The sequence below is a fragment of the Pygoscelis adeliae genome, unplaced genomic scaffold, assembly GCF_000699105.1.
Source record: "Pygoscelis adeliae isolate BGI_AS28 unplaced genomic scaffold, ASM69910v1 Scaffold71, whole genome shotgun sequence".
NCBI classification, from domain to species: domain Eukaryota; kingdom Metazoa; phylum Chordata; class Aves; order Sphenisciformes; family Spheniscidae; genus Pygoscelis; species Pygoscelis adeliae.
The window spans coordinates 12,756,555-12,770,987 of NW_008824356.1; positions in this window are offsets into that span (position 1 = coordinate 12,756,555).

The following is a 14,433-nucleotide window of genomic DNA, read 5'->3' on the forward strand; positions in this document are numbered from 1 at the left end:
GAGGGGGGGGGCTAGGAATGTGTCAGTGGGCTGTGGATAATGCTGAGCTCAATGTGCAGTTTTGCAGTGCTGTCTAATGCCTATGTCCTCAGGGAAGTAGACTTTCTTATTTTGAAAAGGGCTTGTGCAGCAGGTTCATGGAAGATTTTTCAGCAAAAGCCTGTCTCAACAACCTATTGGTAACACAGCCTTACGACAGACTCAGAGACATTTCTAAAGCTGTTAACTTAATTTATTGTGGTTGGACTGGGTGATCTAAGGTTTTATTTTTTGAGAGGAGACTTTTTTTTTTCTGTTACTCCAAACTTGGTGTTTTTCAATTAAAAATACATGACACAGATATTGACTTTCTGGTCAGATTTTTAATACCCCCCCTACACTATACCATACTCTCTCTGCTAGGGGGTCTTATTCATTGAATAGTATTTCCCACAAGCCTGTAAATTTCCTTCTTCATTTAAATAGTTACTTAGTCTTTCTTTACTCTAAAGCTGAACTTAAACGAAATGTAATTTACATAACAAGTCACTCAGAGCCTATTGTGTGTCAAATAAAAAAACCTGCCATATTTTATCCTTTCCAGATGACAAGTAGAAAGAAATATGTTGAAAGGGACATACCCACTTATTAAGGGGTTTTGACATAATTTTTTCTTTTTTTTTTTTTTAAATTTAGTAAAGTGCCCTTGTCATAAACTAGGGTTTTTAAACACAAAAAGATCCTGAAATATTAGACTCTGCTATCTGGACTTTATTCTCGACAACAGGCAGAATTACAAGGCAAATGGCTTGCAGGAAGAAGCTACAAGAAAGAGGCAAAACTAATAAGAGATCCATGATGGAGTAGAGACCCAGTAAACCGGTTCTTGCGTTCCGTACATGAGCAATTCCATTGACTTTAAGTAAAACATTGTAATACTAGATCCTTTAATTCATACAGCATGGTATGCTCTTCATTGATAAAAAAGCTCCTGCTCTTCAGCAGAGAAGTGACAGTCTCTCAGTGGACAGTGACACCGATATGCTGCAGTCAAGGTGACAAGAAAATATTTGTGGTGAAGAGAAACTTGTAAATACAAGTTTTTCTTTGAAGAAGATGGGGTCTGCTGGGGCTTGACCCCACCTGTGAGCCCTCGTGGGCTGGAAGGTCTGAAATCCTCCAGCACCAAGGACTGACAAGTCTGTCCATGGCCTCCATCAGCAGTAGACATTTCTCCCTGGCATCTCCATGAGAAAATCAGCCCTATATTTGCAGCTTTTTGCCAATGACAGGATTAGTGGGAACACTGGGTATCCCACTGGGGAAAATCTAAGAATAACATTAATAATGTAATCCTTATGAATTCAAGCATCAGCCAGAGCCTTACAGAAGCAGTAGAAGGGACACAATACATCCTGCAGCTAACATGGCAACCTCAAAGTGCATGGACAGCATACGCACAGTGCCACTAAGTGGTGTAAGTACTTCTCTTTTAGCACTCTCTGCCAGGCTCCCTGTTGATACAAGCTGTTCACAAGAGATTCAGGCTAAACCTATCCATAGACAGAAGGAACCCAAAAGGTTAGGGTTTTTTAGATGGAAAAGAGGTCTACAAGCTCCCAGGTACTAATTATCCAGTACTTCTCTGAAGTATCATTTTCTGTTGTGAGCTAATGTCTGTACTTTAACCTGCATGTTTACCCACCAGGGACAGCTTACTTTGGGAATAGGTGGCGTCCGTCCTCACCAGAATGACACAAAACTTAGTAGGATCCTTTTGTGCTGTATCCCCACCTTTGCTATGTGAGGACAGCACACACGTTAGCACCGAGTCCAGCACCACATCTCACCACACTGGGAAGTGCACACCATGAGGGGAAGCACACTGTGCCTGCACAATACCCCTCAGCAGGGATCCCCATCAGTCAAAAGGCCTTAGAGCCAACCACAGTCCTACTTAAGGGCCTAAATAATAAAAAAGAGATTACAGAGGTGCCTGCAACAGGACCAAAGTCATAGTGGAGATCCTGCAGTCAGAAAATCTGGCTACATATGACTCCACACTGGTCTGGGGAGACACTTTCTTCCCTGTCAGCTCAGGGCAGCTCAGCAAAGCAGAGGGTATTTCTGCCATTTATTGCAGTGCTCACTGACAACACTACAGCAATGCATTATGCAGGCAAGGATGAGTAAGAACATGCTGGCAGTGCCAGGTGGCTATAGAGATTTGGAGTGTCCATCATTGCATCCCTGTCATAGGCTCTATGTTGCATTGTCCAGAAATGGAAACCGTCCCGAAGGACTGACTGGGTAGAGTGAGCCAGTAAAGTGGCCACTGATCTTTGGGTATTGCCTCCTCTTCCTAAAAATCCCTAGTTTTCAAATACCATGTTTGTGAAGGAAATAATAACTTCTCTTTTTCTTCAGTGTGTTCTTAGTAGGATGACAGGTACAGTACACCTGGCATTGGGCTACCCAATTATTTCTAAAATGGAAAGACAAAGGGTTAGCATTCACAAAGCCCATTATTGTTCTGTGGATCTCAGCACAGGGTGAATTTTGAATGGGAAAAGGGCATTACTATAGCAACACATAATGTAAGCATACAACCATAGCTTTCAGGAGCTCCTAGAAGTTGCATAGGTCTCATTTTCCTTTGGACAGCTCTTCCTTTTCCTAAAACAGATTTTGTGGAAAGTTGGCTGTAGGGAATTTACTTCTGTTTTACCTGCTTTGATTACTGGTGAAGGAGAACAGCGACTGGAGGCATTTGCAGATTATTACATTTTTAAAATCTGGTATTTGCATATCTTAGGAGGCTATATGCTTTTCTGGAAAAGCTCCTCATTGATTAGAGCACTAACTTGGATGCTCAAAGTGCTTCTGGCCAGCTACAGAGTTGGGTGACCTTGGATATGTTACTTAACCATTACACGTTAGTAAAAGACACCTTTCCCCTATAAGGTTTTTGTTAGAATAAGAATATAAAAGATTGTAAACTACTCAATGTGGAACAGTGGACAATATACATTTAAGATAGATATTCTTGTATTGATAAAGCATGGGTCTTAGATGACGTTATTTGGTATGCTTAATCAGTCAAACACTGAAATAATCAGGGAGCTGATTGAAAATGTTCTGTATAACCTTATTGAGGATGTAGCAAGTTATCCTAACCATTCTTGTTTTTGGAGAGTATCTTGATAGAAAAGGACCTTCCAGTTCAGAACCAGAAGCTTTCTGGCAGCCAGGTGTCTCAGTCTCTATTCCTTTTCTACATTTATGTCTTCCTGTATTCCTGGTTCCTCCCGTGCCAGGATTTTCAAAAGTGACTACACATCTTGGATGCTTCAATTTCTAGAGAGCCATGAGGAGCTCCCTCAGTGCCCAGATGCTCCTGTCACAGGCTGCAGGTACAGGAGAGCAGGAGATGCAGACCCAGAAACAGGCTCAGAGTTCAGTCTCTTTTCTCCCTAGAGCTGCAGATGTGCAAGGCAGGAACTGAGTTCAAGCCGCTCCACATTTCTGTGTGTTTCTCCTTGTATGCATCCATCTGTGAGAAGCTCTACTGAGCCTGGGAATACATATGTATATAGCTGGGGTGCTAGAATACATAAAAATTCACATTCTGCATTTTTTGCAGTCCTATAACGTTAGAGACAGATAGACCAATAGCAGTCAGACCTATTTAACCTTGGTAAATGTGTTCAGTTCATCCCTGGGTATTGAAGGGCTTTAAGTAGTAACCAACATGCCCGTGTGAATGCATGCCCACCAGCCTGATGAACTGTGTGGTTTGACTTTTGAACAGTACAATACAGAGACAAATAGTGGATAAATAAGGAGACCCCCTTTGGCTTTTGGAATAAGGATTTTCACCCTCCAGCAGAGCCGGTGTTAGCCAGTACCCTGCTTCTGGGACTATCCCCATTCAAAGATCAGTTCCCTCCGGGGAAGCCATAAGAAAATGCATCGAATGCCTATGGAATAATCTGCCAATAGGGGAGGTTTCTTCTACTCCTACTTAGTATTTAGCCTAGACTAAAAACATGGGAATGAATTGCCCTTTAAAATGTTTTTAATCCCGTCTAACACAATCGTGGATATTTTTGTAATTCATGTCAGAATATAATTCATCTTCTCTGTCCCTTCAGGATGAAAAGTCTACCTCTGGCATTACAGTTAATGCCACTGCCTGCCCTCCAGAAAATGTGGGGCATTGCACCGAGTTCAACCTCTCATTCTTGCCACGCTGTGTTCTTTTCTTTCCATGCAGAGAAACTAAAGCACAGAGCCTGGCTGCACAACTGCTTGCTGCAGGGAAGGACATCTACTTGTGACATGGTAATGGGACCAGGAGTGGTCAAATTCTAGAAGGGAATTGAAGCAGCGCTAATGCCACAGGCCCAGACTCCTGGTCTGTTCCCATCCCATGTGTAGGCGCTGGCACTGTTACCAGGGCAGGAGTGGTCTGCAGCACACGTTGCCCTGCCAGGGCACCTCTGTCAGACGCATCAGTCTCTAATGGCTTTGGCCGCCTCATCAGGCACTGGGAGAAGCAGATATTACTATCCCTTTACAAGCTAAAGAAACCAACAGACAGAAGTCCAATGAGGCAGATATTCTCAGGTGAAGTCCCCCTTCTGGAGCTGTACTTTACTATGGTCTATTAGTTTTGTATTGAATTCTTGTTCTGTATGAAAAGTTGTTTCTGGAAATGAAGTAAATGAACAAAGGCCAAGACGGGCTCCCGTTGGCTGCTGCTATTTTTGCTAATGCAATGCTAGCACCCTGTGGCCCTGCTCACAGCAGCATCCTTGGACTATGCTTCCTACAAACCCGGGTCTGATGCACATGTAACCAGGCCTAAATAGTCCTGTGATGTCCAATGTACTATACTGGCACCTAAAGAGATTAATAGTCTCTGGATAATGAATTAAGAGGAATATAGACAATATGTATACTGATACTTTTAATACAGAAATATAAGATAAACACGCAAATATAAACCTTTCCCCTTTTCATTCTCTTTTCCCTCTTTTATACCAAGCTGTGTTGAGATTGGTCTTCTTTTAAACATTTTTAGAAATAATGAAATAACTGATGCATTGTAATCCTGGTAGAGGCCTCACCATTGTACCCTCAGGCATTGCTCTGCTATTTCAGGCTCTGAAAGAGTGCAGTTTAATAGAATGAGAAGATCAGAAAGCTTTGTCTTCGTCCTAACTTGATGTCTGAGTCCTCTAGGATCTGCTCAAATGCCCTGGGATTTCTAGTTAGTTCTTTTAAGCATTATTCCAGTGCTGTAAGGGAAGACACTTGAGCTGGGACCATGCTTCATCTCCAGAGGCAAAGAAGCTTTAGGGTAATCATTTCATTGCCTAGGGATTTGGGGGAAGTTTAAGGCATCATTGTGCCTGAGGATTTCAAGCTATATCAGGGACCAGAAAAGCCACTGGCACATATCAGAGTAGTTTCCACAGCCCAAATCAGCCCACAGCCTCCAGAGCAGCATATGCTACAGAGTATTTTCTGCTCTTAGAGCTTTTCCTTTCATCCCTGCCATCTTTGCTGGGCCTCATAAAGCATCAGTCTTGGAGGCACAGCAGGGACTGTTGTCTTAGTTACTCAGCTCCGGTCCACATGTGCCTTTAGAAATGTACACCAGGACCAGACCTAGGGCAGAATCTGTCACTGTTCGGCTGGATTTCCAATGGTTTTCAAATTGTGACCGATGCAAACTCACTAAAGAAAAAATCTGGAGGGACCTTATGTAACATGAATAATTAGTTACAGTCATAACTGAACAATTGTTAGGCGGTGCGAGTAGCTGTGCATCTGTTTCTATCTTTAGGTAATCAAACCAACATTAGAAATAAAAAATATGTAACAAATAGGTAATGACTATAATAAAAAAATCTCAAGCATAGTCATTCAGATTTTAAATTAATTTCCATAAATTCTGCTCATGCCTTTCCTCCCATTGTCAATGAATATTCAAGAAAAAGATTCATGGTCAAAAGTGTTCACAAAAATAGCTCGTTTTAATTAAGCGATACAGAATATTCACAGAAGTGCATTTCCTATTCATAACTATCAAAACCACACAAGAAACCTTTCTTTAATAATTTTGCCTGCTCTAGCAGGACATGGAGACCTTCCACCCATTCCACTCAACCTCTGTATCCCACCAAAGTGCCCAAGCTTTCTACGTGCAGGAACAAGGCCCCTCTCTAACCATTTTCTCTTTGAAATTCTGCTTGATGCTACTTCATATCCACAAGAACCTGAGTATTTTTAAAATACTGTCCTCTGCCTTCTTATTTGTCTGACATCTGGCATCAAAGCCCCTTTGTTGAGCAAGACGATTTAAGCAGCTGAAGCAATTGCCTAAAGCAGTGGCCAAAGGGAAAACATGAGTGAGGATCTGATTTCTGTGAGCAAGAATATGTACTGTAAGCAGTGGAAAAACTCAAATTAATAGTTACCTATGGCAGAAAGCCAGGAGCATGCAGGAGCTTTTTGTGCAAGAAAACTGCCTTTTTATTAAATCTTTCTGTGATTGTGGATTTTGTGGATGTCCTTTGTAACCAAACAGGGATCTGTAAAACCCAGTTTCCATGGACAACATGCAACCAAAAGGCATGATAGTTCTTGTCCTGTCAAAAAACACAAGTAGGTGTTAAAAAGCTGATACGTCTCAAAAAAAAAAAAAAAAGGAAAAAGAGGAAAAAAAGAAGACAGGGAGGTTAAGCCAAGGCGGAGGAGTCGGTGGGGCCAGTGTGTGTGAGGTACAGTGGCCATGGCTGTGGGGTCTCTCTGGAGGGGCTGTCTGCCCCGTGGGCTGAGGTACCACCAGAGAAGCTGGGCTGAAAAAGTAAATGGAGGAAGGAGGAAAAGCATTTCCGATCCACCTCAAAAAAAACCTGGGAAGTGGTGCCATGCTTCTGCCAGTCATGCGGCACGGCAGAGGCAGGGGACCTGTGTGGGAAGGCTGCAGAGCAGACAGCGAAGTCTTTGCCTCACTGCCCTCTGTGTTTGCTTAAGGCAGAGGAGGCAGCCCTTCCTAAGGTGCTTTTAACAGAGGTTTTAATAATTCATTTCATGTGAGTTTCCTGCTAACGTGAGGGGAAAGAGGAGCTGGGGCAGGCTGCGTTAGGGAGACTCATTGGTATGGAAATCACATACTCCCAGTCATCCATTTAAGAAACGTGTCGGTGCAGGGGTGGGAGCGCAGTGACTCAGCGCAGGCAGCGGCGGCAGCGGCAGAGGGGGCCCGGCCCGGCCCTCGGCCCTCACCGCACGCCCTGCCGGATGGCCCCACATCGCCCCCCTTCGCCCCCAGGCTGTGGAGGAGCCTACCCCAGGCACAGCGCGGTGCCCTGGGGAGGGTGGGGGACAGGGGGTGCGAGGACAGCTTCCTTCCCCGGGAGAAGTGGCGATTTCCAGTTGTGACCTGGAGCGAGGTTTGTGACGGCGTCACTTCAATATTACATAGGGCCCAGCCTGCCCCCGAGCTGCTGGAACAGGTGGAGGAGATGGGCACGCTCGTGGCTTATGCCGAGCCTGAGTGCCAGGGCTGGGGCCGCATTTCTCTGTAGCAGGGCTGCTTGCATGAGGTGCTTTACCAGTGGAAACACCATCCCCAGTTTGTGCAGCTGGGCAGCAGCAGGTTTCAGCAGTTTGCCAAGCCTGGACCTGCTCACAGCATGGCGCAGCATGCTGGCACAGTGCGAGGCCTGGGGGGCCGCTTCCCCATCTCTCCTGGGGGGACCAGCGCTGGGACATGTTTAGCCACAGGGCTGCAGGGTCTCGAAAAGCAGCTTGTTGGCAGGGTGTGTGCAATTTGTAACTCCTGTGGGTTCAATGTTACTGGAAATGTAGTAATTTAAGGTGCAGAGCCTCTTTTTCCACTGTCCTGCACCTTGTAAGGTAAAACGAAGCAGGCACATATGCCCCATGCCTGCTTAAGGTAAAAGTAAGAAAAACATTTTATTATTAATAATAAATTATTATATATATAATCAGGTAGGTCTGGGTCAGTCTTAAGGGAAATGCTACTGAACTTGTACCAGATCAATGGATAGCCACTTAAAATAGTTCTAGATTGTTAGTTTTCATCCTTCTCCAAAACCATCTCCCAGAGATCACTTATGAAGCCGGAGCAGAAGGCAAGAAATGACCGTGTCTGAACAGTTTAGTTATGATACAGGCCTACTTGGAGGGACTGGAGGCAGTTTAAGTTAAAATGGATTTTAATGTTGGTAATGCATATGATTACACTCTGCCTCAAAAATCCTTTGAGGTAGGCAAGTTATGCATATCGATGTTGAAACATGGTAAGATTAACATTGTGTCTCATGTATATAAAAAATTGCAGATTTTGCGGTTTGAATTACTTTATTTTTTGCCTGAAGAGAAATAACAAGTGAGCAAGAACAATTTTCAGAGGAAGAGAATTTGTGTTTTGCAAAGTGTCATGTGAATCTAGTCTCAAAAATGGCACTGGCTGTAGCAGGCCATCAGTTCAGAGGCACAAAACAACTAAACACAGAAAACAAACTAAACCAAACTCAAAGCTTTCCCGACCAGCAAGAAAAGGATTTCACCAAAATGAAGGAAGTTATGTTTGAAAAATTCTTCAGAAAGGCTGCTCAGGAGGGAGCCACTCAAGGACTTCTAGCTGTAGGGTAAGTGGAAGAGCCCTAAGGGTTTATCTGCAATAACAGTCTCGAGAGTAACCTGTCATTGCTTCCCAGAAGGATAACATTGAATGTAATAATTAACCCATCTATAACCAGCATTTCTCTCCTAATAGAGGAAAGGGGTGGAGAACAGCCTGTCAGAGTGCTTGCTTTCTTCATTGTTGACAATGTACCCTTGCAATGGGTACATCTAGAGAGAGACAGTACAAGATAGCACTAACTGCAGAGCGGTTGGAAGGAGGAAAAAAAAAATCCCTTGATGGAAAGCTGGGAACATTTATAGCCAATTGGTATTTTTGAATGGAGCTAGGAGGACAATTTTCCTGCCTTTTCACCTATAAATAAATCACTAGAAATAGATTCAAGTGCTGGTGGGACAGCGCAGTCTATTTTTCTGCTTCTCAGCAGGATAACCTGGCTATATGGAGGACTATCACTATCCTGTATTTTGTTTTGAGGCAGAGAGTCTCAACGGGTTGCTCAGAAAACAAGTCTAGACTGAGTAAACCAAAGTGAGTTCATATTTTGGCCTCAAAGACCAATTCAAACATTGAGAATTCAGTTGCCAGTACGCAAACCTCCAGACAGAAAAACTCCAAAAGTTGCTGCCATGGATTGTTCCTGCCCAGCTCCACGGAGGGGTTTCACTTTCTTAGGATGGGTTCAGCTCTTTCTGAAAATCAGATGTTGTTGATACGTTACTAATTTTGTTAGTACTTCTCCAAGCCCTGGCTCAAGTTCTCCCTGCCTGAAGTATCCCAACAGCCAGTATATGCCGAGAGTCAGATGAGGATGAAGCCTCGTTTTTTGACTCTGATACAGTGCCGTAGGAAGGGCTGACAGTTAAATAAAACTTACTGATTCAGCTCACCCAAGTATCTCCGCAGAGGAGTTGCCACACTCTTGGCAACACACCAGTGTGGTGTTATGCTCCTTGAGGAGCTGAATGCATGCTAGATGGAAAATGCTTTTCATTTTTCTGCTTGCATATATGCAACTTTCGTGGGGATTTTTCTTAAGCTCACTGCTGTTCTTGGTCACGCTCTGTCAGCAAAAGGAGAAAAGGTTTGTCCTTGTTGCTGCTGAATACAGATGTCTTTCCTTTGGCCTGAGTCCTGGTTATCGGGGCTCTGTAGCAGAGGAGAGGAAGAAGGAGGGAAGGGGAGTGAAACTTCAGTATTACCAGCTTTGCTTGCTCATGCCCAGTATGCAGGAAAGACTGGAGCCAATGCAGCAGGCCGCTGCGCCACTCCTGCTGTCACCAGGGGTTGCCACATGAGCCACGGATGTTGGAACACTGTAACGCCACAGTGATGGCTCTCCAGTGACCAGTGGTATCTTTAAGTCATCTTTAGTCAATTCTACAAGTGGGGTCTTATTTGATACAAAAACAAGTGTGTTGTTTCCTTTTTGAGACCTGCTGGACGGACCTGCTTGCACGATTCCCTTTGCAGCAAATCTCTGTTACAACAATTCCCCCCTTTAACACAGTAAATATTCTTTCCACTGTGGCATCTGAAAGGATACAGTTACTTGAAAGTGGGGTGACAGCTTGATGCCTTACAGTGAAACCTGTCCAGTGCTGTGAGTGCTCTTGCACTCAAGCAACAAAATTAAGTAGACTTCAGATAGATACTCTTTTCAACATTGAGTCGGTCTGTATTATTCTAACTACTGTATGTTATCGATGCTTCTCAAAATTGCACTGAGCAAGATAGGAAGCCCTTTTATACAAGAAAAGACATTTAACATGTTTAACTGATTATTTTTGTAGCTTAGCCAAATGTGGACTTTTATTGGGGTGCAAGGGATTACCCTTAATCCCTAAGCATCTGAAGAAGGTGTGAGCAGATGGGATATAATGTGCAACTGCTCTAGTATCTTTTGCCTTTGATTTTAAATGCAAGGCCATGATTAGAAAAAGAAGGACTGAAACCTGAGCTCTGATTATTAAGAGGCCCTCGGGAGTCATCACTGATAGCCAACTAAATGTGGTTTCCTACAAAGAGCATAAGGCAAAAAGCCTAACCTCAGTATACAAAAAGAGGGATCTGAACAGCAGGGCAATTTGTTCGGAGTATGGCACCAAACAAGAACCCAGTTTGGGATCTGTGATTTTTGGGAAGAATCAGGAAAGAAGTAGGCGCGGTAAATGTGCTCAGTGAAGAGATTCCCAGTGATAAACTGGTTGTGTTTTCAACATCGTGCAACCGTGGGCTACTAACATGAATGCGACCTGGATGGAATTGCATCAGCTGTGTTAGTCAGGAGACAAGATTAAATAGCTCTAATGATCTCACTGGCCTTTACAAACTTTGTGATTCCTGGTAAGTGTGGTTCCTGGGATGAGCCTTGTGTAAGTCATGACAGGCAAATGAGTGCCTAACTGCATGTCAGAGTTGTTCCTCTGCCCGAGGAGCAGCCAGCAGCTATTACCTGTCTTCAAATATTTTATTTTGACTCTTTTGTTCTCTCATAAAAATAATTGAAAGATGATGGACTGGGGTAGAAATCAGGAAATAGGCACTATTCACTGAAGAAGCTGTGGTTTGGCTGCCATTAAGATGTGGTTGACAGTTAACTGTATTGAACTTTTGTCTAATGCCGAGAGTTGGGATCTCGCATTTCAATGTTTTACCAGTTTTAAAAAAACATGCAAGCGTTCCTTAGGTTAAGGAAAAAATCTCTATATATAGATTTGGCATTTACAGCACAGGTAACTTGGTGAAATACAGTTGTCAGTGGTCCTCGGTTAGGTTTCATTGTCTTTTATATCTAAAACAAAAGGTGCAAAAACCTCTTGCAATGAAAGAAAGACTCTGACTCCGTGCATCCTGAACTTCCCTATTAGGCAAAGACATGAAGTGAACTTAAACGTATGAGGAAAAACAGTCCTCCCAAACAGAAGCACAGAAATAGAGCTGTAAAGTGGCAGGGGCAGGGGATGATTAGGACTCACTGAGGCCAGAATCTCCTGATTTGTGAGACTAAATCTTCTCTGATAGCAAGCCAAAGATTAAATTTTTAAAACTTAGGTTTCTGAAAATGACTAAAGAATCAGTTTGTAGCTGTCTGCCCAGCTTGAGAAAGAAGTTGAAAATTAATTTGGTTGCCAAAGGACAGTTTATAAGTCTGTTTTCAGAAACGGCTAAAGCATCTTTGATCAGAAAACCACTTTCTAATTCTTGAGCCTTCTGCTATATTTAGACATCTAAGAGGATGACTTTTTCAGATGTACTAGGCAAAGCTGTCCATGAAGTTGCTGGAAATTCAATGTTGGTGAATTTTGTCTTTTTTAAGACAAAGATTTAGCTTTCATAATCATGGAGGAAAAAAATGGAAAAAGGAAGGCTAAAAGCTGAAGGCTCAGAACCCAGGAAATAACATAAAAATATTACTTGTCGAATTTAATGATTTTAAGGTAAACTGTGTGATCTGTAGAGAGCCCAGTTCATGATTAATTCCTCTCTCCCCCTGCCAAGTTCAGGATCAAATATAACATTAGGAATTGAGAGTTGACCATTTTGACCAGAAAATGATTGTGGTGATTTTGGTGCCCTTTGTGCTACTACAAACCATGCTTTTGTATCTCTTTCTGAATGTCCATAATAGTTGGGAACAATATAGCTTAAGTTTTGGTGGGAGGGTTACAATACTGTCGTCACTGAAGTTCAGCAGAAGAGTGCCATTACTCCAGCCCCTTCATCAAACTCTGGTAAGCTTTGCTTTTGCTGTTATAGGACACATTAGGCAGCCTGACAAACTTATTCGTCAGCTGGATTTCCTAAGTAAAAGAATGTTGAGGCAGGTAGGTATCTGTCTTCTGATTCACCTTGTCTAGCTTTTTAATCCATGTCCAACTGCAGCCAGTGTGACATGGTTGAGAGTGAATTTAGATATTGTAAATTCCCTACATGATTTGTTGTGCACGTAGAGGGGAGAGACACTGGTAACGTCTCCACTGAGAAGAAGGATTGCATTGTGAAGCCCTCGATTTTATACACCAGAGAATTCACACAGGAAAAAGCAACCATGAATTTCCTGCAATTGGAGCCAGCTTAGCTCAGAGATTGTGCCTATTAGGTATGAGAAACACCAGCCATGAGGCACAAATCCCTAGGAAATCTTGTTTTCTTAGTTTCTGTGTTATAGAACAACTCTGTTGGTTTTGAGCAGTAAAGCAAAGATCACAGTTGTGTTCTCCTCCTCTAACAAAGGAATTGTTCCAGATAATGTTTGCAAAGTTGCGTTTAAGGAGAGAGTAGTTGCTGGTGTAAATAGAGCAGGACATGGGCAAGAACCCCAGGGGAGGTGAGACCCTGGGCTGCAGGGGATCAGGAGCATGCTGAAGGACCTTGCCGAAAAGAAATGGGAGAGCACGGAGAAGGGGAGGCAAGAAGATGAAGTGATGACTTTAATGAAATAAGGAATGCATATAGATGCCTGAGAAGAGAAACAAAATATTCTGCAAAGTGACAGAATTAATGAAATCCTTTAGATCTGTGTTCTGCAGTTGAATTCCCTGGTACGAAATTTTCCAGGGCAACCTCTTACCACTTTTTTTCTAGCAGTTGGGAATCCACAGCATGTCTTTCCTGGGTGGATTCCCTGTGTCTGAACAAGGGCTGAGCTCCAGTTTCAGTGCTTCTCAGTGGAAGAACTAACAAGGTCTAAGAGGGGATTGACAAGAACAGGTAGTGCATTAGTGCTGGTTTGCTTTAAGCAGGAAATTTATATTTAGTCACTGGATGGCTTGGACATTTTTCTGTAGACCACACCTCGTATTATGAAGGCTTTCTCTGCAGCGGTGCCTAAGGTAGCTGTGAGAATGCATTTTCTCGCTTCACCACTCATTTTGCCCACTAATACCAGACCATCCACACCCAGACATGTTCACACAAGGAAGAAATATCCAAATTTTAAAAAAGGTATTTATACCTAGTCACACTGAGTTTCAGTCTTATGCTGTTACAGTAATTATCAGACTCTCAAGGACACAGAAGTGGGTTGGTATAATAAAGAGTGGATGAGCTTTTATTCATTATTTACCCAGGTTTTAGATTTGTGCACATGCCTTAAAGCAAATATAACATAGGGTTTTAAATTTCTGTTACTGCGGTCAGATGTTACTCAGAAGTAAGAGGAGGAAGTAAAAAATAACTTGACTGAACCTACATACTGTTTAAAATGCGTTAGTCTTAGTTGCCAGAGTTGCAGTGAGGAAACCAATTATTTCAGAGAAAGTCCAGTCTTGCTCAGCCTCTAGGCATGGCGTGGGGTCAAAAGCTTGCCAACACTTCGGGGTTTTAGGTTTGGTTGGGTTTTTTTCAGGTAAGCTGTTCCCCACATCACAAAGCCCATCGAGTCAGGTCGGGGTAAAGGCAGGTGCAGGCAGGAGGCAGCAGGCCGGCAGCTTGGGACCCCTCCATCCATCCCCTCCACCCCCACCAGCCTTCACGGGCAGCTGCCACGCTTTCCTCCAGCCCTGCACCGGGGCATCTGCCCGCAGGCCTCCAGCAGAAGTCATGGCGGCGGCTGGCACAGCAGGGCAGCTGCGGGAGGCTGAGGGGTGACGGCTGCTCCCAGGGCGGCACACGGCGGGCACTGCTCTTGGCCCCGGGTTGCCGCCGCTTGGCAGCATCTCACAGAGGCTCAGCGCGATGCCTTGTAGGAAATGCTGCTTCGCACCCAGCGTTGCCATGGCGATGGGGAAACAGGCCCCGTTTTGGGCTCTTTTCTTGGCAGCAGT